The 24,371-nt window shown below is 43.5% G+C and overlaps 1 long non-coding RNA gene across 29 annotated transcripts in view; it reads left to right on the forward strand.

Moving 5' to 3' along the window:
* Nucleotides 1-24,371, forward strand: part of LOC126038055 (uncharacterized) — an 85,959-nt gene that overhangs the window by 39,684 nt on the left and 21,904 nt on the right. For 23 of the 29 annotated variants that reach the window (XR_007505882.1, XR_007505875.1, XR_007505869.1 and 20 more), the window contains 3 exons: nucleotides 11,888-12,077; nucleotides 14,482-14,563; nucleotides 21,264-21,398. This is a non-coding gene — a long non-coding RNA (uncharacterized LOC126038055). Of the gene's footprint in view, nucleotides 1-2,284; nucleotides 10,425-11,887; nucleotides 12,078-12,561; nucleotides 12,718-14,481; nucleotides 14,564-21,263; nucleotides 21,399-24,371 lie in introns of all 29 variants that reach the window. The other 6 variants (XR_007505873.1, XR_007505885.1, XR_007505890.1 and 3 more) reach the window with 4 other exon arrangements.

Below are 24,371 nucleotides of genomic sequence, written 5' to 3' on the forward strand. Positions count from 1 at the left end.
TAGTGATACCATGAGTTGGACAACAGAGATGGGTAGAAAACTGAAGAAGCTTTGGAAATTTGAGGTACTCCATTTACACATATGCCTTCCCAAGCTATCTATGCACAAGGCAGTCATGCTAGGGTTTTCCCACCCACCCACTGATTGTAGTGGTGGAAGCAGCAATGTAGAGGGGAGTCCAGGTATCTGCTAACATTTTACCATTAGTCATTTCTAATCTTGTCTAGGGCAAGCCTCATGAGGAATATAGAAACTCTGGCTCTCTGTGGGCAGTAACAGCTGGAGCTGCTGCTGGAATTGACAGAAAGACAGGCTTAGAGAATAGGAAGTCTTAGAGATTAACGCATGCTGATCCTGATCTCATTGCAGTAGGAAAGCACTTAAGACCAGCGATGAACAAATTGGGCTACTTTTTGCATCAAGTGGGAATTCTTTCTTTTGCTCTGAAATGCACAGGATATTGCTCAGGAAATGGTGTCCCAGTACAATACATGTGGGAGCATGGGCTGGGTTGGACTGTAAGCAGAAATGTATTTTACTATCCTCATGGCCTATAGAATTGCCTGAGGACCAAAGAGCGCCTGTCACCTATACCCAGGCAGCTCGTTTGAGCATCCCAGATTCACCAGAGACAGATAGAGCGCTGCTGTCCAGGGACCTCAGTGAATCCTGACATGCTGGAAACTGCCTGAGTGAAGTGATTAAACTGGTAAAGGCAGAGTTTAGGATGTGTAAAAGGAATGAGCCAGGGACGTGGGGTGAAGCACAGAGATGCAGAAACTGCCTTTTCTTTACTGCCACCTGAGTCTGCCCTTTTAAATAGCCCTGGCCAGAGAGGATACTTGAATGAGACATCAAACTGCTTCACTGGTCTCCTCTCTCTGATGCAGGAGAGGTGTACAGAAAATGCAGGCCCCTGGGTATGGCATCCCAGCTATCATTGCACATTGGGTCTCCTTCCCCAGCACTCCGTGTGGTAAATGCTTCCCTTTCTCAGGGTCTTCCTGAGTTCCGAGTTGCTTGCTGCTCTATCTGGTTACAGCAGTATCCTTCTCCTTTGGGAAGCCTTGTCTAGTTTATCATTAAAAAGTCAATCTGTCACCAGATGATAGTGAATATTTGGGTGAGGATAGCACTGAACCCTACTGGTGCTAACTTTATGTTTTCCTCCTTTTGCATTCATTGGGGAGCTGGTATGAAGACTCTCAGGATCTAATGGACTGGCAGGGTTATAAGCATATTAAACAAAATAGGACCTCACATACCTGTGGACATGTAATTTTGTCCTTTTCTCATACACCCTCCTTCCTGTGTGTCTTTGTGGACTCATGTTCTAAAACTAACCAAAACAGATCCACCCTCTGAACACACCAAACCTGTCAGATAAGTCTTTGAAATTCCTGTTTATAAAACCCTGGTGAAATTCAGGCCCAAATACGTGTGCAAAATCCTAGTGCTTTCAGTGCACAATTCTGTTGTCTTCATTCCAGCTGTATCTGTCTCTTTCAAAGTGACACAACCTTTTTCTAACTGTAAAATTAGCTCATTATAAGTTGCAGTTTTCAAAACTGGCTGTAGATCTTGGAGCTGAAACTGTGTCAAATACTGAAGAGTTTGGCTTTTTTTTTTTTTTTTTTTTTTTCCAAAACTGTAAGTGTTTGAAAGGGAGAGAGAAGAGAGGATTGTGCTTGAGAAATATTTTCATGTAGTGCAAAAAATCATCTGGCAGACATGGGCAACTTTGTTCTGTGACTTTATAGAAGCTTTTACCAGAAACTTTCATAAAAGGAAAACCCAAGAGGACATGGGGAAGGGGGGCTACAAACGGTGTTTGTCTTTTCTGCTAGTGATAGCTAATACGCATCAGCTCCCCTGAGGTACCAATACAGTGAAGACAAGACACGTTAGTTTTGTCATGGAGTAAATTCACTGAGAGGTTTAGGGCTGAACCATCAAATTTATCTCTTGACAAAATGAAAGTGCTTTTACTTTCCCTGTTTACTTCGACTTCGTTAACAGGCGTTAGCTACCCTGAGGCAAAAAAGCAGCTTTAGCAGTAAAGTCAAGCCAGAAGGTCCCGCTAAATTCGCTGGAGAATGGAATGTGACATACTGTTTACTTTCTCTTCCAAATGCATTATTTATATGAATGTTGTAGCAATTATGTGATTATACAGAAGTTAATGCACAACAATAAACCAAAGGATCATCAAAGAAATGCTAATGGCAGGGAATGTTTTTTGTTTAAATTGTGGATTCACATTTCTTATTCCCTTTTCCTTGAGGGCTACAAGAAGAGAAGATTTGCAAACCTAATAGAAGATTCTGCAAATGTCAAATCTTTGAGTACAGGAAAGGAAATGAAATCCATGTTCCCATCTCTCTGTCTCTCTCCCGCCTCCCTTGAAATATGAACAGCTTCAGAAAATTGACTCATTTTTTTTCACCTTTTTGTTTTGTCCAAATGGTTATGTCAAGCATAACAAGAATGACTACATGGCTCTGGGGCAAGGGCCAAAGGTCCAGGGACCAGGTGGGTTTCTCCTTAATCCTGCCAGGGACAGTGAAGGGCTTGAGGAGATAGATAGATGATAGATAGATTGATCGATTGATCGATCCTGCAGGTCAACACCTGGTTGCACAGATGGTGCTGGCAACAGGGATTTGGCTTTTACAGTCATGGGTCTCTGCGAATCAAGGACTGCTAGGAAGAGATGAGATCCACCTGATCAAGCAGGGCAAAACATCTTTGCCGACAGGCTAGCCAACCTGGAGAGGAGAGATTCAAACCTGGAAGAACAGAAAAGGAAGATGACAACTCACAAAGAAGCGGTGAAGTGGCAGACCAGGATAGCAAGCAAAGGGCACAGGGTGGAATGGACAAGAGACCTCAAAGCCAGCAAACAAGACAGAGGTGAGCCCATCGCTAACATATGCACACAGATAAGGAAGAGGAGTCCGGGAGAGATGGTTTATTTGCAAGGGCCATCTCCTCTAAACTCATGAACAGTCGATCCCAATGTGCAGAAAATCAAACAAAGGCAGAAGGACGCCTGTATAGATGAACAAGGCACTCCTGACAGAACTCAAGCAGAAAAAGGAAGCACACAAGAAATGGAAATAGAGTCAGGTGACCTGGAAGGGATATGGAGACATAGTCCAACTGTACAGGGATGGTGTTAGGAAAGGCCATTTGGGGGACCTCGACAGGCTGGAGAAATGGGCTGATGGGGACCTGGGTCAGGGCAATCCCACATATGGATACAGACTACATGATGAGTGAATTGAGAGCAGTCCTGAAGAGAAGGACTTGGTGGTATTGGTGAATGAAAAACTGAACATGATCCGGCAGCATGTGCTCACAGCCCAGAAAGCCAGTTTATGACCTTTGGAAAAAGCGGGAGGCAACTCAGAAGGACTACAAGAATGTCGTGAGGTTATGCAAGGAGAAAATTGGAAGAGCCAAAGGCCATCCAGAACTTAATCTGTCTACTGCAGTAAAAGACAATAAAAAGTGTTTCTACAAATACATTAGCAATAAAAGGAGGGCTAAGGAGAATCTCCATCCTTTATTGGATGTGGGGGGGAAACATTGTGACAAAGGATGAGGAGAAGGCTGAGGTACTTTTAATGCCTTCTTTGCCTCAGTCTTTAATAGTAAGACCAGTTGTTCTTGTGGTACCTAGCCCCCTGAGCTGGAAGACAGAGATGGGGAGCAGAACGAAGCCCCCATAATCCAAGACGAAATGGTTAGTGACCTGCTACATCACTTAGACACACTTGAGTCTATGGGGCCAGATGGGATCCACCCAAGGGTACTGATGGAGCTGGTGGAAGTGCTCACCAAGCCACCTTCAATCATTTTTCAGCAGTCCTGACTAACCAGTGAGGTCCCAGTGGACTGGAAGTTAGCAAATGTGACACTCATCTACAAGAAGGGCCAGAAGGAGGATCTGGGGAACTACAGGCCTGTCAGTCTGACCTCGGTGCTGGGGAAGGACATGGAGCAGATCATCTTGAGTACCATCATGTGGCACATACAGGAAAACCAGGTGATAAGGCCCAGTCAGCATGGCTTTATGAAAGGCAGGTCCTGCTTGACCAACCTGATCTCCTTCTATGACAAGGTGACCTGCCTAGTGGATCAGGGAAAGGCTGTGGATGTTGTCTTCCTGGACTTACAGTAAAGCTTTTGATGCCATTTCCCACAGCATTCTCCTGGAGAAAGTGTCTGCTCATGGCTTAGAGGGGCATATTCTTTGCTGGGTAAAAAACTGGTCAGTGTAGGGGTGGTTAAAGGAAGAGTAGAATTTGATGTAGCACAAATTTACTAGATGCTTTTAGCTATGCTCCACAGTCCAGTGGTACAAAACATTTCTGTTTGTGGCTCAATAGAAAATAATATTAAGAAGTTTTAATTCACTCTAAACTAGGACTTGAGACAGTGCAAGCTGGCATTGTCAGAACTGCATTCTTAATTCATGAAGGTTTATCTGATCTGCTGAAAATTATGAAAGCTATGCAATGTTCTCACAATAAAAAGTCTTTTTTAACTTCAGCACTGTTTTATTAAGGGAAAGTATGAATTATTAATTGAAAAGTTCCAAAACTTTAACATTTAATTCAAAAGGCTTGCCAGTCTGAAAAAAACCCCCAAAGAATTACATGATTGTTGTGCAAGAAAATCTTCTCAACAAGAAGCAATGTTTGTGAAGTGCTAAAGGAAGAAATGGCACAATGGTAAATCACTGCCCAAATAGAAAAAGTCCAATCACGTATCTGTAGCTCTTAAAAGCAGGTGCAAATACCTTCACTTTTACTTGCTTAAGTTGGCCAATGACCCTATGGCCTACTCAGTTGTCAAATGAGATTTGTAAATCTCTTTGAAATTTTAGACAATGTTTATTTAAAATAAAAATTTCAGGTTGGGCAGACATGACCTGATACTTCTCCTTTAATCATTCTATTGACGTATTATTTACAGTTATGCTATACAAACTTCTGAGTTCAGAAACCTGTCAAAGTGAATTGGGTTCACCTTGGTCCAAATTAGATAGGATGTCTTTCTTTTCTTCCCTCCTAGCTCCCCCTCAAATATTGTATTTGCTGCTCTTTTCCCATTGAACAGTAATACATTAGAGATTTACAGTTCTCAGTCTGACCAGTAGTTCCATGTTTGGAGCACTAAGAAGGAATTCTTTGCTTCAAGAGGGTTAAAATAAAATAATAAGCAAGGGAAAGGCCTATGTCAGGAAGGCTTCTTGTAGTCCCAGGGCTTTGCAAGAGCTTTCATGGAGCATGTGTTATGAGGAAGCCTCTGCCTGGTCTCAGTTATGCTTTAGCAAGTGCAGCCTCGACCTGCTCACTTTCCCCAAGACTCATGGGAGGCAGCACTAGTACAAAGCTTTCCCTGCAATGTTTTCCAGTCCCTCTGCCTGCAGAGGTGCAGGACTGGGGCCCTCAGGAGTTGTACTGTCTGCTTCAGCATCAAGGTTCAAGATGAAGAAACAGAGCACGTCTGTCCCCCCGGCTGTGCCAACTCAAATGCAAGTTGAATTACTCCCTTGCTTCTGAGCCTTGATAATGCAGGCAAAGGTGTGAAATCTGAAGCCACGGATTTTCAGATTAGTAGGCACAAACGTTACAGCATGAACAAACTGATGGAGAAAACTGCTTCTACCGGTAGAAATACTCTCTGTTAAAAGGCCATCAGCTGGGTAGCTTGTGGCCAAGCCTTTGTTGCATGTATCGCTTAGAATGGGATAAAAAGCTGTGCAGACCTTTATTAACGTAAGCCCTGTGTGGTGGTCCTTTAGGTGAAGTACTAGGCTAAGCAGCATCCAGGAAACCGAGCTTTGCATCCTAAACCTTGTGGGTGCTTTCTTGACAACGTGTTGCATTGCGGTGCTGAGCACAGGCGTGGTGGGAGGTAAAGGAAGAGCGTTTTGAACATCAGTGGGAGTCTCACTGCCTTGAAATCAATGACGAGGGCTTCAGTCTGGAAATGTGCTGCTAGTCAGTGGGAGGTGGGAATGATGGTGATGGCTTTGACAGCGTGGTTCTGTTCCAGCCCCTTTGCCCTGTGCAGTGCAGTTGTCTCTACTACACCAGGGATCCCGGGGGTACCTCCACCCTTGCGCTGCCTTGATCTGCTCTTTCCTTCCATGCCATGCAAGGTAGCTATGGGACAGTAGACACAAACTATGGGCTGTAAAGCAGGTTCTGTGGTTTCTCTGGACTTTTCAAATTAAGTGAGACAGTCCAGGTTCGTTGGGGAAATCCAATTTAGAACAGGGTTTTTCAGTGGTGACTCAAAGCTAAGTTATTTCTAAACAGTGAAAAACATTATGCCCTGCAACTCATAGAAGATAAGTAACTAAAATGTTATGCATACTGGAATGTGTTGTCTCTGGCACTGAAAAGATCACAAATTTTGCATCTGAAATAGTATCAATGAATGTTCGAGGCAGAAATTCTGCTCCTATTTTGAACTGTACAACCCCAGAGAGGTTGGTCTTAGCTGTAAGCCATAATTTTTTGATTAAGAGTTTGCTTTGTTTCTGTTTTATATCCAACTACTGTTAACTCTTTGGGGCCCATTCTGCTCTCTGTTGGAGTTAATTAGGATTTTCACATTGAGTTCAGGGGAAGCAGGACTTGACCTTTATTGAATGTCAATTGAAAATGGAAGCCAAGCTTGTGTTCTGGATACTATTATTCTATTTGCTGCTGGAGACTATGCCTGAGTTATATGAATACTAAAAACTTGGCAGGAATATACCCTAATAGCTTGTTTTTTGACTCTGAGAGGAGTTCAGTGAATATTATTACAATTCTAGCACTAGCCTTTTTGCCTCTGGCTTCAAATTGGTGTCTTATTCTCTGTGGGCATCAGTATGAGACCTGGAGACCTTAGGCAGCTGGGTAAAATAGTCTCAATTCTGTAAACTAGTACTAGACTTCCTGTGACTTGGAAATGTGCCAGAGAGGAGGCAATGCTGCTACCTGGTGAGCAGGGGAAGCATGATAGCCTGTGCATATAGCTAATGCTCAGCCTGGTAGAAAGAGCTCTTCTAAAGATATGCATCCACAATTTGGCTTTACTGTCCTCTTCATCAGTAAAGATAGTAGCTTAAACATCGCCTTTGCTGGAGAACCAGCCTTATGGACAATCTGAATTCAGAAGCTGTTGCTTTATTGGACAAACACAGGTAAGGAGGGTTGAAGAGATCCAAGAAAATTCTGAAAACTATGAAATTAAATTAATTTTACTATTTTGGTAGCACAGGAAAGATGCAGATGTAGGCAAAATAACAAACACATCTACATGAATTTCTTTTTCTTGGATCTCTCCCTGAGCTTGAACATCTTTTTTACTGGAGTACAAAGGAATCCCTGTTTTCACTTCCTTTCCTCCAGATCCTTCTTCAGGTGAATCCAGGTAATTTCTTCCTCACTAAATTACAATGTCTATAATATAAGATGTCTCAGAATGTGGCACAGTGACGCAGAAGGGCCGGAGGGAACAAATAGAAATGTATTGAGGAGTATTGCTTTATACTCTTCCTCCCCACCATTACCTCCCATTTCGTCCTTGCCTCCCGAGTGCTGGTTGTCCAGTTGTGTCAGCCCTTGTCAACTGTGCCCAGCCTTGGCTCAAACCCCAAACCAGCCTGAAGGGACTTGAACCCATTTCAGACACTCTCTGGGAAAACGCTGAAAAACTTTACCTGGCTAGACCTCTCTTATGGATACCTGATTCAGACTAAATAGGCAAAACAGTATTTGACTCTAGATAATGGCAGTTGAGGTTTCTGGATGACAGGGGAAGGAAATGTGGCACCCAAAACCTCCTTCAGGGCAAGGTTAGCTCCTTCGCTGTATATGAAGGGCACAATTTGAGAAGCAGAAACTGGGATGCTCAGAAATGCATGCCCAGAAAATGTATACTTATGCATGCAGAGCTCTTTACTCTTGGATACCTATGTGGTGCTGAGTGAGGGCTTTGAGAGTCTAAATTTTGGACTTTGCCACCTGAAGCAGTACTTAGACAGCAGCTAGGTATTTATCTTACTCTGTGGAGAGAGTCCTTAAGGAACTAAACTTGGAGTTGCGGAGTTTGGGTTGAGGTTACAGGAAGTGCTGTATTCTAAATTTGAACTGAAATACTTTCTAACTTTGCCACCAAACATAAAGCCCCAAATCTATGTTAGGCTTGAAACACTTCATATGTAATGTGAAGCCGCAGATTTATTTTTTCTTTTGGAGTGTTTGAGGCAATTTATCTGAGTCTTTTGGATTTAAAATTCAGAGAAAAACAAGCACGTTTCTGACTTCTAAAAATACACTTTAAGAGAGGAAAGTCGGTAGGTTCAGGACAAACTCAATGACCCTGTACAAAGGACAAGGAGATCCTGATAGCCAGTCTAGCCAGTAGTGCTATATTGGATAATCTGAAGACAGTGTGTACAAGGTGTCTTAACCCAAAACCTCTTCTTTTAGGGCCTGATTTGCATTCAACAAATATTCCTGACCAGGAGTAGCTCCACTTTGCAGGGAATATGTTTGTTTTCAGTTTATGGGCACATTGCTATTTTTCCTTTGGCAGGTCTCCCACTCTTGCCTCACCACATTGCTTCATACCTGTCAGCTTCTCTTTGTTACCTGGGTGCCCTCTCTGCTCCTTGGTCATCCTGACCAGATGTCATCTCTGTTTAAATGGTGGCAGGCAGCCAAGGAATGCTCCTTTGCAAAACCAGAAAAAATAGTGAATTCACAGCCGACACAATAACCCTACATGGATGTCTTCGGAGAGCCTGGAGCAGGTTGCCCTCTTCCAAAACTGGCATGTTCAGTCCTGTCTGGAGAAGAGTCACCAAAATCCTAGTGCACACCTCAGGGCAGTCGGTGGATAGGGCGCTGCTGGCTGTGAGTCAAGGAAGAAGAACGTGGTGGGGAAGTACCTGAGATCCGGGGACCAGCATGCAAACTCCAGGCAGCCTACAAACAGGAGCAGTAATAAAAATGCCCTGCACTGCCATCCAACTGCAGAGGGAGATGTGCGCTGAAATGATTGCTTATTTTGGAAAGAAAGCCGAGAGCTTTTCTTTTTCTGCTTGGCCAATCTTTAAAATGTTAATTTCACTGTGATATCAAATCCCATAATCATCAGTCACCCGGATAATCTTGATAATTTTCTTTCCGGAGTTATTTCCCGTTCTTTCTCTCTCTCACCCTGTTATGTTCCCCTTCAAGAAATGGGCACCAGAGAAGCCAGAAAGTTCAGTGCGTTTCATGTCAGGCATGTTTATTGTAGCAGAACAATTACCACAGAATCCTATTTGTTTTATAGGGTGTTTTTAATGCTGATTTGAAGGTACCAGATGAAAGTGTAATGCAACGATAGCACTCCAATTTGACATGGGTCATGAAGGGCAAAATTGCTCACTAGGGACTACCCTTTGAGCCCCAGCTCACACCACCCAGCTCAGTGGCAATATTGCTCCTCCTCTCACCTGCTCATTGCCTTTTGGAGTCCAGACCACCTTCGTGTGCCAAAGATCTGCACTGGGCTGACACTGCGAGAGCAGGAGGACAGCTGGGAAGTGCGGTGAGGGCCATTGCTTGCTGGCTGAATGCTGCCACCTAACAACAAAGTGCTCTGCTCCCATGTCAAGCATTAAAAAAGGTGGGAAGTGTTTTCAAAGCCTCCTCCTGTCCTGAGGCTAACTCAGAAGAAAAGGGGAACTGCCAGCTCAAAAGAAAGGAAAAAAATCAGCATTTTATCAATGGCTGGGTTAGTTTTCTCTGACTCCATCTATTTTCAAAGCAGATGGTCTAAACTATCCCTATACAGCTCCTGGAGAAAGACTGGCACATCCACAGAGCTCAGGATCTTGTCCCTGTTAGAGACTTCTCTTGGGATGGGAAACTACACTAAGCAAAACCACGCCGAATCAAGGTCTGCTCACTTTCCTCTTCTGGCTCCTCAGTTTGCCATGTAATCAAAACCTCCAGGAAGCTGCTGCCAAAGTCTACCCGCTTGCACAGCCACAAACATGCAGGCATCGCTGTGCTTATATTAATCATTACCCTTATCACATTCATGGCATTTGTACTGAGCAGATCAGAGCATGCCAGGAAGGCTGAGTCCCACACACACTTTCCTTGGTGACAAAGCCCATTTTAGAGTGGTTCTAGCTGTCCTTTCCCACCGACTGCCACTGAAACAGATCCACTGTGTATTGAAATAACATGATTTTTGTCTCTTAAAATACCACAGTTTTAATCTTCTCTTTCATTTTACAATATTAGGGCCCACCTTCTATCTCATAACTGGGCTCCCAAGGTTGAAAGGGCAGGCCTTGGATTCACGTGATACTTGAGTAAAAGACACAACGAGCTTTAGCAAAGAAGGGTTGAACAGTGAGAACCTCTCTTCTGTAATCTGGGTGGCAAGACACTGGGTCAGAGTGGCAAAATCTCAACACTGGGCAGTTTTATAAGGAGACTTGATCCAAGTTAGTCATGGAAGCTCTGTTTTTACTTGATCCGGGCGCTGCACAAGTGGTCAGATTACACAGTCTCTTGCATTCCCTTCCAGTTCTTCTTTTTTCCAAATACCATCTGTAAACTAATGCAGTGCTATCCAGCCTGAAAAATAGGAAGCCTGGCTTTGGTTGCTGTGCAACTGAGGTAGTGAGGTCCTTAGGTAGTAACTGATAAGCAGCTGGATTTCAGATTAAGTCAGATGTCTGTAGTCCATTAAAGGGCCAACACACATCTATGCAAAGTACTAGTGGTGTTCTACCAAGAGGCCATGCAGATCAGGAAATGTTCACGTACGTCATTTAGGCATGAACACCATAAACTGAACATGTAACAGTGCATGCAGGTGGAGATCTCAGATGTCTTGTGTATAGAAGAAATAACCCACCAGCTGAAAAGACATATAACAGAGGACGATACCAAAACCCAAATGCACATACCTGCAAAAGGAACTGACTGCATATGTATATGAAGGGATGTATTTTGGTTTTTTTTTTCTGTTTTTTTTCTCAGTTAAGAACCTCATCCTCTTTTTAGGTGTTTGATCACATTTAGCTCCCCATCTACCTGGGAGCTATGTGTGTAGGTAGGGAGCTGTAACTGTGTGATGAATCCAGTGCTGGGCTCTATGTCTGGGAAAGGTTTAAGCCCCATTAAGGCTCAATTCCTTAACCTGTAAAGAAAGGAAGATTAGAAACAGAGTCTGGAGCAGCTGTGGTTCTGGGTGAGCAGCTGTCCTCAGGAGTGCAGTTGCATGGCGGGCTTCCCGAGGCTCTGAAGGTGGTGAGGAGACAGGGCAGCCAGAGGGAGGATGGCCAAAGGTGGCAGGCTCTGCTCTTCTGGACTTAGCCAAAGCCTGTGAATATTTTGACTCCTTGTTCAGTTGGGCCCAAGTTATTCATTTAATGGCTATCCACAAATGTTTGCACAAAAGGCTGGGTTGCCTGCTTGCACAAACTTTTTGGAATAGTTAATTTTCAGTCAGTAAATCATGGTTTGGGAGCAGAAATGAAATAGCCACTAGCAAGTAAGCAGTGAGCAGAGCTCGCCCCAGCTGTGCCAGAAGATGAGCTGAAAACTGCATGTTCTCCTGTGGCCGTAGTGGATATGGGCAGATCATCTCCTACCTCCTGTCCTGTGACACAGCTCCTCCTGGTCATGTTCAGGCATGGTAACATTTTCTTATATGGGTGGATAACTGTTGCAACTATAATTACAGATAGTAAACACATTAGAAAAGATAAAGTCTCCTGGTGAGTGACTCATGAACAGGAAAAAGGACACAGCTTGTCAAAGGCATCCACAGCAAATGGCTAACTCTGTTCTTTCCTCTGCTTCAGTGAGGCTGTGATTTGCAGCTCCCGAGCTGCACTTGGGCTCAGCAGCGATTCAACTGCAGAAGCTCAGCTCAAGGGATAATGTCAGAAAATTGTAACCTGAGAAAAGTTGCCTTGAACAACGTTGTCAGGCGCTGTGGTGCTGGTCTTTGTTCATCCCTCCTCACTGATTTGTTTACACTGGAATGGAAAGGTAAAATAATATTCAGTTTTGTAAACAGATAATCAGTAAAATACCATTTGTTAATATTAATAAATAGCTTGCTTAAGAAAAACCCCCAAGTCCCTGTGGTAGGTATTAGCCTTTGGTTTCCAGTTACTCAACCTCTTTACAAGTCTTAGAGATCTCATAAACTTTGAATGTTGTAGTAAAAATATTTATAGGGTAAGTCAAAGAAAAACATAAAATTGCATTCAAGTTTTGACAAGAGTAAAACTACTTATCCTGCTTATTTTTTATTATAGAAAACTGGATGCTGTGACCTCACTAAAAAATGATAGCTATTTAAGCAGAAAGGTTGGAAAGGATTTTGTGCATGTTAGTATTTCCTTTCTGAAGTATTAATATTTACCTTGGGAAACTCTTAAGTGCTTAATTGGAAAAGACAGACAAGAGGTGCTTGTGGTGTCACAGACTATTTATGGAGTCACAACAAAACTCTGCATGATAATTCCAGGTGATACTTCAGTCAGAAGCTACGTTGACCTACATTTTCACTGGTCTAAGATTTGGGCTTGGTAAAGGCTAGATCCACCATGAACACCTGAGTTCCACCTCAAGTGCTTCAACTCAACAGTCAGATCCCAGAAAATCCACTTTCAACTTTGTCCAGGTCTGTAGATGCCTAAAGCCCCTACGGCATCTCCATTTCCAGTGGCACCCCACCCTGATCCAGACATCACCAGGCTGCAGGGAACTACAGATAAGACTTTGGCTACCTGACCGCTGCCTTATCTTGCTTGTGAAGCGTGAGCCAGCTGGCAGGCTCGGAGCATGCCTGGTGCCTCAGACTTTGCATGGCAAACAGCACAGGGCACGATTTCCAGGACTGGGCTGCCTGCCTGCCGCTCTCTACTGTATCCACCTATATTGGGAAAGGGAGACCTGTTTTTAAATTCTCACCTGGTTTCATGTCCTCTCAGATCGCAGGGAAGTGCTTGAGACAATCTGAGATGTGTTTTCCTCCATCTCTTTGGTCGACCTGGTTCTGTCTTATAGTAATAGTTAGGTATTCTGGGAGGCTGCAGGTGACAAAGAGACACTGATTAACCTCTAGGTTGTAAAGATACGTACATAAGGCATGGAAAAGCTGTGGTCAGGTCAGACCCAGGCTGAGAGAAATGAAGAATGCTACGTTCCTGCTTTCTTGTAGTCAGCCTCTTTAGGAGAGCTGACAGTGAACATCCTAAATCATTAATCTGGCTTAAAAACTCAGGCCTAAATCCCATAAAAGAGGTATAAAGTTTGGTCTGGACTGGGAAGAGAAGCAGGAAAATGGTCTGCAAAAACACTGTGTTAATGTTGAGGATTTCTATTCTGCAAGAGACTGTCCAGTTGAAAAGCTGCTTGATGGGGACAGGGACAGCCTAATCACAACTCCTGGAAAGCAAGTGTCGCGTAGCACATCTAATACAAGTCTAAGCACTAAATTATCAAGTGATCTGAGCTGCTGTTTAGGCACTAAAACAAGTGGCTAGGGTTTTTTTAAGATCTGAAGTGAAAAATTTGATCATCACATACCAGAGCACTTGGGCTGGTGGCACCTCTGGTCATCCAGCTTTCACCTGGCCTCCTCCATGGGAGAGCAGCTGAGCGGCTGCTGGAAAAATCTTTTCACAAACATTTTCAACAAGAAATTCCTTTTTATCACTTTCCTGATGAAGATTGATTCTTCTCCCTCAGCAGCAGGGTTTCAGTGATGGCTCATGGTGGGCCGGATGCAAGGCACCTCTTTCCCAGGCTGAGAGCTGAGGGCCAGGCACCTGCTGCAAAGGGAATCTCCCAGGATATCCTCTCCTGTAAAACCAGTTGCATTCCTGATTCATCCTAGGTTTTGGATTAAAAATTCTGTAATAAAAAGTGAAGTTTTCTTTGGGGCAAACACTAACCCCCCTTCCTCCTCAGCCTTGGCAATGCACCCCTGCTCTGCTCTGCTCTGCAAACCAGGCTGCAAGCGCAGCTTCCCTGCAGGGAGCCTGGCCGAGGGGTTTGCTCAGCCTTGCTGGGAGGGGGCGAGGTGGCAGCTCATACTGCTGTACTTAACACCCGCAGCTCTGACAGTGTTAACACACACCTGGAGCTTTTTATTGCTATTATGAAATGGGACTTTAGTTAACTTACTGCCCCACCATATTTAGACGCAAAATATCCAAAGGTTTCAAGACTACAAGCCAAAAACTTAAAAAAGAGGTGCTACAATAGTAAGTCCCTGTCTCTGTTTTAAGACCTCTTTTTCATTAGGTGGTGACCAATAGATAGATGACTGTCCTTTCTCTTCCTTTGTCTTTCGTAGATGAGGCATTATGACTTCTCTTAGGGATGTTTTTTATGGGTAACAATAGGAAAATAATTTCATAAGAACTCTCACTTCTTGCAGCATCAGCTACAAGTTACAACATAAAACCACCAAACCCTTGAAGATTATGTGAGAGCTATGGTTTGATGAGCCATTAAATCAGGTAACCATTATTCTGGATATTTCAGTTAAAAAAATGTTTTAATGCTGCTTTTTTACTGCACTGCTTACTTTGCATGATCCTGTTTTTAATCAGCTCCCTTGGTAAGAACCATGGATAAATACCACCTTCACATGTGCGCACAAGTTCTGAACTTTGAACGAATGCAGTATGTTAATACATATTAATCTGTTTACTTACTTAGCCTGTGTCTGGTCACAGCCAATAAATCCACAAATCCAGGCGCTGCTGATTGTACGGCGGGCATGTAAGCACACAGTACACAAAGAAAAACCTGGAAATTTGTCAGCTCATGGAAAGCTGGACCTTGCTTTGTAAAATGGGACAGTGCGTACGCTGAAGCTGTGCCTTCAGAGGTGTGCTGCTGTTTACCATGTGCTGGTAGCTTGTTTAGTTTTACACACGTTGCAGAGCATGATGCTGCTCTCACCTCAAGGATGTGATCCTGAATTCATTGACTTGCTGGGTGTTACCTACAAGCACAGCCTCAGTGAGTACACCCAAGTCTCGTGCAAGACATCACACCAGGTGTTATGGGGGATTTATGTGATTTTTTTTTTCTGCCCTTGATAGAACCTGAAAGGGGGTGGGTAAGACTCATGTACTTCGTATGTACGCAGAAATGGTTTCTTTGTGGGATGGACACATAGATGTTAATTAGGTGCAGAGATATTGTGCAACCTTACCAGGGAGGCATGCGGTACTGCCTTGCTTTGGGTGTGTTAGTGCTGAGCTTGATGTTGTAATGACTGTGCCTCATTTGAGGGCTTAGGGGTAACTGGCCTCCAGAGATATTGCACTTTGAGTTTGAACTGTACACTAAAATCATCTGACTTCTTGTTTGGAAAGAGAAAAAAAAAAAATCCTTGCTGTATTTTATGTCACCTTCTGAATGGTAGAAAATGCTGAGAGGGAGAATCCAGGTACAGGTTCCTTTTGGCACAATCTCCCCATCTCTCCTCTGTGGTTGTCTTTGATATTAAGGCTCCCTGGCAGGCAGATCTCGGACAGAGCTGTCTGGAGTAAAGCTGTACCTTAATTTGACTGAAAAAGTGCTACTAGTTGGGGGCCTGGAGGACGTGGGCCTCCCCCCCCTCCCCGAGCTCTGCTTTCTATAAGCGCCTCTGGAGCTTGCTCCATGTAGTGTACTGGGGGTCCAGTAACACTTTAGTGAAGACAGATGTTAATGCTGAGTGAGCAGAAGCTAACAGACTTGCAGAGCAACCTTGGCAGCTCGCCCCATTTTTCAGATTTCAGTGTACCTACAAAAACTTTTTATAAAAAAAAACCAGAAGAAAGCCCTCTCTACATTTTGGCCTAGAGCAAACTCTGGTGTAAGTAGTTCATCAAGACACACTCTCTTTAGCTTCTTAAACACACAGCTAGATCAAAATAAAGTATGAAGAGTATAAAGTAACTCACAGACACCGTTTATTAACACTGAGGCCTGCTGCAGGAAGAAAGTGACCTAGTAAATATCCTCTCTGAGTAGTAAAATAGCTGCTGTAAGGAGTTATAAGAACTTTTGTGAGCTGTAATTCCCTAAGGAAAAAAAAAAAAGAGAGCTTTTTACAATCTTTCATCTCTGCTTGAAAGCAGAAATAAAAAGCCTGCCCCTAAACTACTAGGTGCTTGTGAGCAGCCTGCTAATAATGACATCTTCTGTCTGGTCTTAAAGGAAAAGGAGAGATATGGAAAGAAAACAAACCCACAAACAGCGCTGGTCAGCTTTATGAGTGCTACAACTTCAAAGACTGGAAGAAACGCTCCCCAGACTGGCTGTTTTGAGGATCAAGAGTTCAGGAGCTTTAAAGGGCCTTTATTAGAGAAAATTCTGCATGAGAAACTAACAGTCCCTGATAATACTGCAAATGGATATCTTGCACTGGCAGTCTTGCCTGTAACAAACCTACTCTGGCTCTGAGGAAAAGCCAACAATATGAGCCTACTTATTTTTTGCTTGTATATGCTGTATTTTAAGCAAGGATATTTTACACAAGGCTGTAGTGTGGTGATGTGTATGAATACCATCCCCTTTTTACTGAAGACTAAACTGAGATGGAAGCAGCCAAAATTTTCATAAGCAGTCTTAGGTTTGGGATCCTTCCATCTGGGTTGCTGCGTGTGAGGTACACAGACATGTCTATCAGGGTGCTCCAAATCAGCATGATGGAAGATTTGGAGGGTACTGCCCTGTCCTGAGTGGGTGCTTTATGTAGAAAGGAGAAAAGAATTGAAGGATGTTATGGGGAAACAGATTTTGTAATCCAAGTGGTCTCCTCATTAAAATATCCATTCTCTGTTTTGCAAACAGGCAGGACTGTGGCAATTTAGTCCTTTTGGTTTGCTTTTTTATTCTTGCAAAGCGTAATGCATTAGTTTTTACATGGCACATGCAGTACTTTTGGCAGTGTAAGAATAATGCAGATGTGTAAGTTCCTTAGACACTCTGATATCTTTATTAACACCGAGCAGGAAAACCAAGGCAGAAAATTTATGCTGAGCTATGCCCAATTAAATGTATTCTTGCTTATCATCAATCTGTATGCATTTTTTTTTTTCCCTGTGGCAACTGCTAATCTGAGTTGAGCTGCACAGTGTCTAAAAAAGTTTACAGCAAACGTTCTAGCAATCAGAAACATGATCATCCTCACAGGATTTAGGACAGTAAAGGAAATGCATATCAAAAGAAAAGCTAGAACGTTCTCTCCATTTGCTGCACAAACAAACAACAGTGAAATATGTTGAAAAGAAATGCAGCAGATTGTGTGCTAGATACCAGCACTCCTCTTGCAAATAATGAGTTAACCAGTAAGTTGACCGAAATAAACGTGCATTTTTTTTTTTTCTTCTGCGGACAACTGAGTCTCTAACAAGAACCACGTCTGTAATAAAAGTTATGATGTCTCTAGCAGGAACTGGTAGTGCAAATCAAACATACCATTAGCTTGTCAGGCTCAGCCAAGTGAAATAACAAGCAGCTGGGTAGTGCTGTACACTGAAATGGAAAACTGTTGCCCCTTAACAGAAGATTTCCTCAGAGAAAATTAAGCATGAGGGGCAGTGACAGACCTGGTTATTCATGAGCACGGTGTCACGGGGAGGTCAATGGAAGGACCTTACTTAAACCATCATTCTGGTTCAGGAAATGGTGCCTGACTCCTGAAGTTAGCAGAGTAAACTCTCCCCAACACCTCAGTGAGTAAATCAGGGTAGTGGGGAAGCGCCTGGCACCAGGGAAAATGGAGAAGGAACATGGAACATGCGATTTCCCATCTGACTGGCCATGCTTGGCCATGAGACCCAAGTGTTTTTAGCCCTGAGGAGATGGACGGAGGGGAGGATGGAGTGTGCCTGGCTAACAGGCGAAAGGGAATCTCTTCCGCTTTCTAAGGGTACTGAAGAATAAACCCGGAAAGTGAAACATTTCCCTATGGCAGATGGGGAATTGGATACAGACTGCGCTGGCCTAGATGAGTTTTTGTACTTTGGGCTTTCAGTTAAACCCAAGCTGTTTATGTTGTCGCATGCTCTTTTACAAGCTTTTGGCTGATGGAGCCTGGGTGGCAGAGTGGAAAATTGTTTGGGAGGTTTGCGTAGCCGTGTGTGTGTTCTGCGGCCCCGAAGCCAGACATTGTTTATTGAGTCCTGCGAGGGATCCTGGTAATCACAGCTGATTTGCAAAAGCATATCTGTTGCCCATGTGTATCAATTAGATTGCAGTATTTGTGTACAAGTCACAGACTTGATATTGATCCCGCAGCTCGCAGCCAGCTGAGAGCATTTTTATGCTTGTCCAGAGGGAGGTACTGCTATAAAGGCACAGTACTCCATTTCCAAAAATTTCTGCTGCTCCTGCAAAGGTGCACCCAGCTTTCAAATGCAGGTCTGTGTCTAGCAGCTCCCTCCTGTTGAATTCCAGCCCATGAAATGTCCACAGACATCTCCTCATCACAGCCACCCACCCGGCCTGCCGAGATCCCCAGCTCCTCGCGTGGGTCATGAAAGCCCTCTATCCATTTTCAGGCCAGTGGTCCATACAGGAGAAGGTTGGGCTGCTCTTCCCAGATGTCAGCTCTTGAAAGAGGGAATTTTAAAGGAGATAAATGTGTTTTTTATGGCTCTGAGTGCTGTTGGTTCCCATCCTTTTCTTGATGCTGGAATATGCCCAAGTCTTAATAGAAAATAAAGGAAACAGCATTATGACCAAAAAACTTTCTTTTCACAGAGCAATTCTAAACCACTTCCATGTGCCCGTGGTATGTGTAGGCACTGCTTCCACCAGCGATGTGTCTAACCCAAACCCAAGGGAGTGTAACAGCTTCTCTCCTGAAGAGGAACTGCCAGGCCATTTCTGGGTCAGGAAAGGTCCCCCGGTTACTCCAGTCTCCTGGAGGACAATAGAGGCCTCGAAGTCTCAGCCCTGACTGACACTGCCTAGGGCAGTTTTTGAGTTCTAAATTTTCAGAATGAAATCTGGAGTGTGAATGCATAGCAAGCTTTTGCCTAATGACTAATGACTAGAATTGGTTAGAAAAATGCTACAAGTATATTGCAAAAGAAAAATCTCCAAATGCTTTTCTTTGCAACTCTTTCATTTTTTTTTTAAATTTATTTAAAAATACAGTTGTGTGAGTTTTGTCATTCAGTAAGAAGAAAGGAAAACTCCCTCTTCCCTTCATCCTTCCCTGCCTCAGGAAAAAGGGAAAAAAGGGAGGGAAAAAGAAAAGAGAGTTGCTGGGATGATAATGAGTTGAAATGTTTTTTTCTTGAAAAGTTAAAACATTTTGGAAAGAAATTTTCCACATTTCTTCTTGCTTTTGAAGGATCCTTTTTAAGAGAAATGCTTTAAACTCCAAGTATTGGCTAACTTTATAAACAAAATTCTTTCCCTGTTTTATTAAGGGAAGTAAACAAGGCACAAGTGATGGCTGAAGCAACAATTTCCAAGATGACTGACACACGGGAACTTTTATCTTTTCAACTATAAACTTTGATTGGTTTTCATCCCCCCTGCCTCACTTCCTCCTTTCCTCTTTCTAAAAATTATTGCCTTTCAGTTTGTTTTAATGGTGTTTATGTAATGTCATAAATATTCTTGTTTAGAACTGTAATTATTCCTTATGATTAATTCTGTCCATTCTGAGAGGTTGTGCAAGTTTTTCACTGGAGGGTATGTCTTTTATGTTTGTGTGTTTCTCCATGTAAAATGCAATGCGTCCATTACTAAAACCGTGCCTGGGAAGGCAGGGTTAATGCTTTTCCTTTTTACCATGGCAATGTTTGGAAGCATTTCTGTGGAGTGTTTAGTATCATTCCTCTTTGGGTTGGGATTAAGGTAATTGACAGGGCGTAGGGCCAGGGGTCCTTCAGCTGTCCAACCTCGACTGCATGGGGTGGAAGCATGCCATGGCCAAAGTCACTTCCTTTCTCTTTCTTTTACATCCCATTAGTCTGCCTGTGTTTTCGATTTCAGAGGAATTCCTATAAATACATCGACTGTAGCTGCTAATTGTGGGTAAAACATCAACTATGTGGAGGCAGTGGGAGCCTTCCCAAAATAAGGACTATGGGACTCAGCCCTCTGTATTCTCTGAAATGTATTTGCAGTACGTGGAGATAATGATCAGCATTTTTGTGACAACTGTCCTGCATTACGTTAGGGCAAACAGTTGAAATCAGACCTTAAATAACAGACTGAGTCCCATCCAACACTGCAGAAGTGACTGACAGTGCATAAAGGCCAGGTGCGTGTACATGGTGTCCAGCACGTTTACCTTTTGTGTTGTGCCTCACATAATGAGTTAAAAGAAGATGGATAGCAGGACTTTCATGCCCCAGAGCAAAGGAAAAAAGCTTGGAGGAACAGAGTAAAAGTTATGCTTTAAAGAATCCGTAGAATATATACTCAAAATACATAGCCTGTCTGCTTCAGTATATTTCAGGCATATTTTTACACGGCATCATTTTTTCCTAATGTCTCAGCAGCTTGAAAAGCCTAATCTTCTGGCTGTCATCCTCTTAGACGGTTTCGCAAACAATCGTGTTAATGCCCAGATGAATTGACTGTGATTATTCAGCATAAAATGAAAGAAGTTATGTACTATTTGGAGAACTTGTAGAGTTGAATTTCTGTTCAATTCATTTCAGAAGCCCTCTAGGCAGCTTCTAGTGCTGGCTGGGGAACGGTTTGTAGCCAGGGATCAGCATGCTGTTGTTTAACACCCGAAGGAGGAATAGGCTGAAAGCACAGGACCTTGCTCTCGGCACCGCAGGAGTCCCGCAGGGGCCCCTCGGTGCCCGGAGGAAACCCGCTCGATGCCATGGGGGTCCTGCGGCCACGGAGGGGGTCAGCCGGGCCGGCGGGGAGAGGACAACCTGGCTCGTGCAGAAAGGAGAGAGCCTTGGACGCAGCTCTCGCTAAGAGAGACCATGGTTTTGCCATGCTTATTCAGTTATATCTGTATCTAAAAAAGAAAAGAAGAATGAATAAGTGACTAGAAATGCAGTTTAAGTAAAACAGTTTATAAAACCAGGCAGGAAACCATTGGGAGACCTCAGTGGAAAATCCCAGAAGAGGCGGGTGTCCCCACACGTTCCCTTTCCAGGCCCCCGTCACAGAGCCGGGGATCTCATTAGGTCATGTTTACTGAAGGCGCTTGTTTTCTGTCTTCTGATTCAGCCAACGACAGGACACGGGGAGGACAAAGCCTGTCCTAAGTGACCACCGATGGAGCCAGCCCTATTCATGGATTAGGGCTGCCATGGAAACTCGGTTTGCAGAGCTCACCACAGCAAACACGGAATGAATGGCCAGGTCAGCACCCGAGATTAAAGGGGAGGGAAGGAGGGAGTTGAGCAACTGTTTGCTGAACTCATTTCAGGAGCTTTCCTGGAATAGTCTAATATTCCAAAAATTGGAATGAAGAGGTTTTAGTTAAAACCAGAGTGAGGGTTCCCCTTGTTTGAGAAAAGGACTGTGTCCTTTGGATGCATTCAATGAAGGACAGCAGCAGAGCTGAGCTAAGTATCGATTTAACTTCAGAATAACCTTAAAAGACCTAAAAGAGGTTTAATGATCAGCTGTATGCTGAAGACGAATCCCAGAGGGCTTATCATTTAACGTAATGATTTACACAGTGTGTTATCAGCCACTAGATTAGGAGCTCGACTTGTGATTCTGATTTAGATCATTCTGAGACAAAACTCATATCCAGATTTTGACTGTATGGATCTATCGGCTAGCTGAGCCTACATGTATTAAAAGCATGATCGACTGTTTCACCACCTGGAAAATAAAACTGCTCTTACAACCTCAAACAATGAAGTTTGCAGCAAAGTATATTTTAACAAGCATCTCTGCTTTTCTTTTTTTTTATATCTGAAATATTATATTTTTTTCCCTCCAAGCCCCGTGGCTGGGGGATAGCTTGTGATTTGGGAGACCTAGATTTACATCCTACTCTCTTACAGTCTTCCTTATGACCTAGAACAAGTTCCTCTGTCACAGGAGTTCAGAGAAACGTAGGTGTGCTCTCTGCAGCCTGGCAGTATCTACCCCAAGGGCTACCTGTGAGTTGTGAAATGCTCAGCTGGAAGCTGGGCACCTGGGAGCCAGCTCTGCTCTGAAACCCAGTGCAGATGTATGGAAAATACCTTAAAAGCCAGGAGTGCGATTCATCACCTCAAACTTTAGACCTGGAGGGAGCAGAGATGGTTAATGTGGTTTTATTAATTTCTTGCTTAAACCATTGCTATTAGATGCGGCTGTCAATGGCACACTCAGTCAGGTTAGAAGAAAAAGCTAGTACATGAAAGCCTGGGAGATAGCCGCAGTGCTCTGATAGGTGTATATTCCCAGTCGGATACCTACGTCCTGAATGTTATAACTTGACTGTGTTTTTCAGCCAATTGGGCACCCATTTTGGAGAACTTTTTTAAAAACTTATGTCCTTAGCAAGGAAAATGTCAGAAAACACATTATTAAACTCAAAACTGAACCCATGGATCCTTTTCCAGACAGTAAAACATTTTCTCTCTTGGTGGAAGAGACTGTGGTTTGACATGCTTTGTTCTTCACAAATTCAAGTTAACCAGTTCTTTTTATCAGAGTTATTCCTATTTGCTATGAGGGAGTTGCTTAATACTGTGTTCAAGTATCTTGCCAAGGTTGAACTGGTTGGTTGTTCCCCAAATTTTCCATTTCTGCATAAGATAGCATGTCAACCTTTCTCTAGTGCTCTGGGGCCTCATAAACCCTCATGAGTTTCTAATGGCTCAGCAGTTGTTCTGGTTAAGCTGAAAACTGAATTTCCTCATTCCATCCTTGTGTTGGTCTTATGGAGAGAAGTTTGAGGGTTTAAAACTCTGCTGAATGAAAAAACTGAAGTAGGGGAGAAGTGCTGGAAATCAAGCAAAAGCAATGGCAAAAACTTCAGGTTTTATTGGAAGGGAGACCTGGATCTGTGCACATAAAGCTGAAGAGGGACAGTTTGTGGGTTACATAAAACTAGGCACTAGCAGTAAATACATGAAAACATCCAACTCTCATACAATGCCCTCTAAATTATCTGCTTTTAGCAGCACACTGCAGAAATATCAACTAAAAAAAGGGAAACTGCAAAAGTTTGATCTCCTAATGTTAATGTTGGAGCAACTGGAACCATCTGTGCAAATGTAGATTTGTAGGTTCTTCATGGGCATGCTCATTTCTGCAGAGCTGCCATGGGATCTCACTTCACACGTGCACATGCAAACCTCAGTCACCCTTGTTGCGCTGATTCCTGTGGGAGAAGTGACCTGAATATTTGTTTTCTTTTTTCAGATCCAAAGGGATCTGAACAAAACTTCTCTCTCAGCCTGTGGCTCTATATGTAAAAGTCCACATGTGTGGGCATCTGGCTCACTCTGACTGCCTTTTCTGCATATAGAAATGTTAATAATTCTTGCTAAATACGCTGAGGAGGCTCCTTAGATCCTCATTTGCATATGTTTTGTATTATCTGTGTTTTTGCTTTACACGGTTTATTCTTCTCTCCCACAACTTGCCACCATCCCCTCCATTAACCCGCCTAACTGAAAGCTGACATTTTCTGATTTATTGTTCCACGTCCTCTCAAAGTCACCAGTCAGAAGACTAGCTGTGCCCCTTTTTGGTTAAAGGAAGACATTTAATACTGAATTTTGTCTTTCTTGTTCTTAAAAATATTTTTTACTCTGCCCTCAGTAAGAGATGAAAAGATGACCCTGCAGAGCAAAAGTCTCCATTAAATCAGCCATAGGAGAGGAGGCAGGCTGGGTTTTTCATTTGAGTTTATTTTGTTTTGTGCTTAAATATATTTTGTTAACCCATGTTTGAAAAAAAAAAGGAGGGGGAGAAGTTGCTAAAAGAAGGGCACTTGCATCCTCCCACTGGAGTTCAGCCTACAAGCTACCCTTTCGTGGGAGCTGGTTTGATTTCCCTTGGATTTTGCTTCTGAAGGCAGGGTGTTTTATCTGCTTTTTAGCCTCTGACCCAGAGGTGTGACCTTTCCACTTTTATCTCTTTCGGAGTAAGCCTGGGCCCTGTCAGAGTTCCCTGAGGGACTAATGGTAAGCGCAGAGGAAGAAGGGTCATTTCTGACAGTGAAGAGGACAGAGTGCTGCGGTGGGAGACGGTGAGGTGCCTCCAGGCTCCTCTCCGGGACAGGTACCCGCCTCTGCCGGCGCCCCTGACACCGAGCAGCAGTGATGGCCTGAGCGCAGGCAACCGAGGGCTAATCCCCACTAATCCCACCTTTGCCTCCCACCC

This window comes from Accipiter gentilis, chromosome 4 (genome assembly GCF_929443795.1).
Source record: "Accipiter gentilis chromosome 4, bAccGen1.1, whole genome shotgun sequence".
In the NCBI taxonomy this organism is placed as follows: Eukaryota; Metazoa; Chordata; class Aves; order Accipitriformes; family Accipitridae; genus Astur; species Astur gentilis.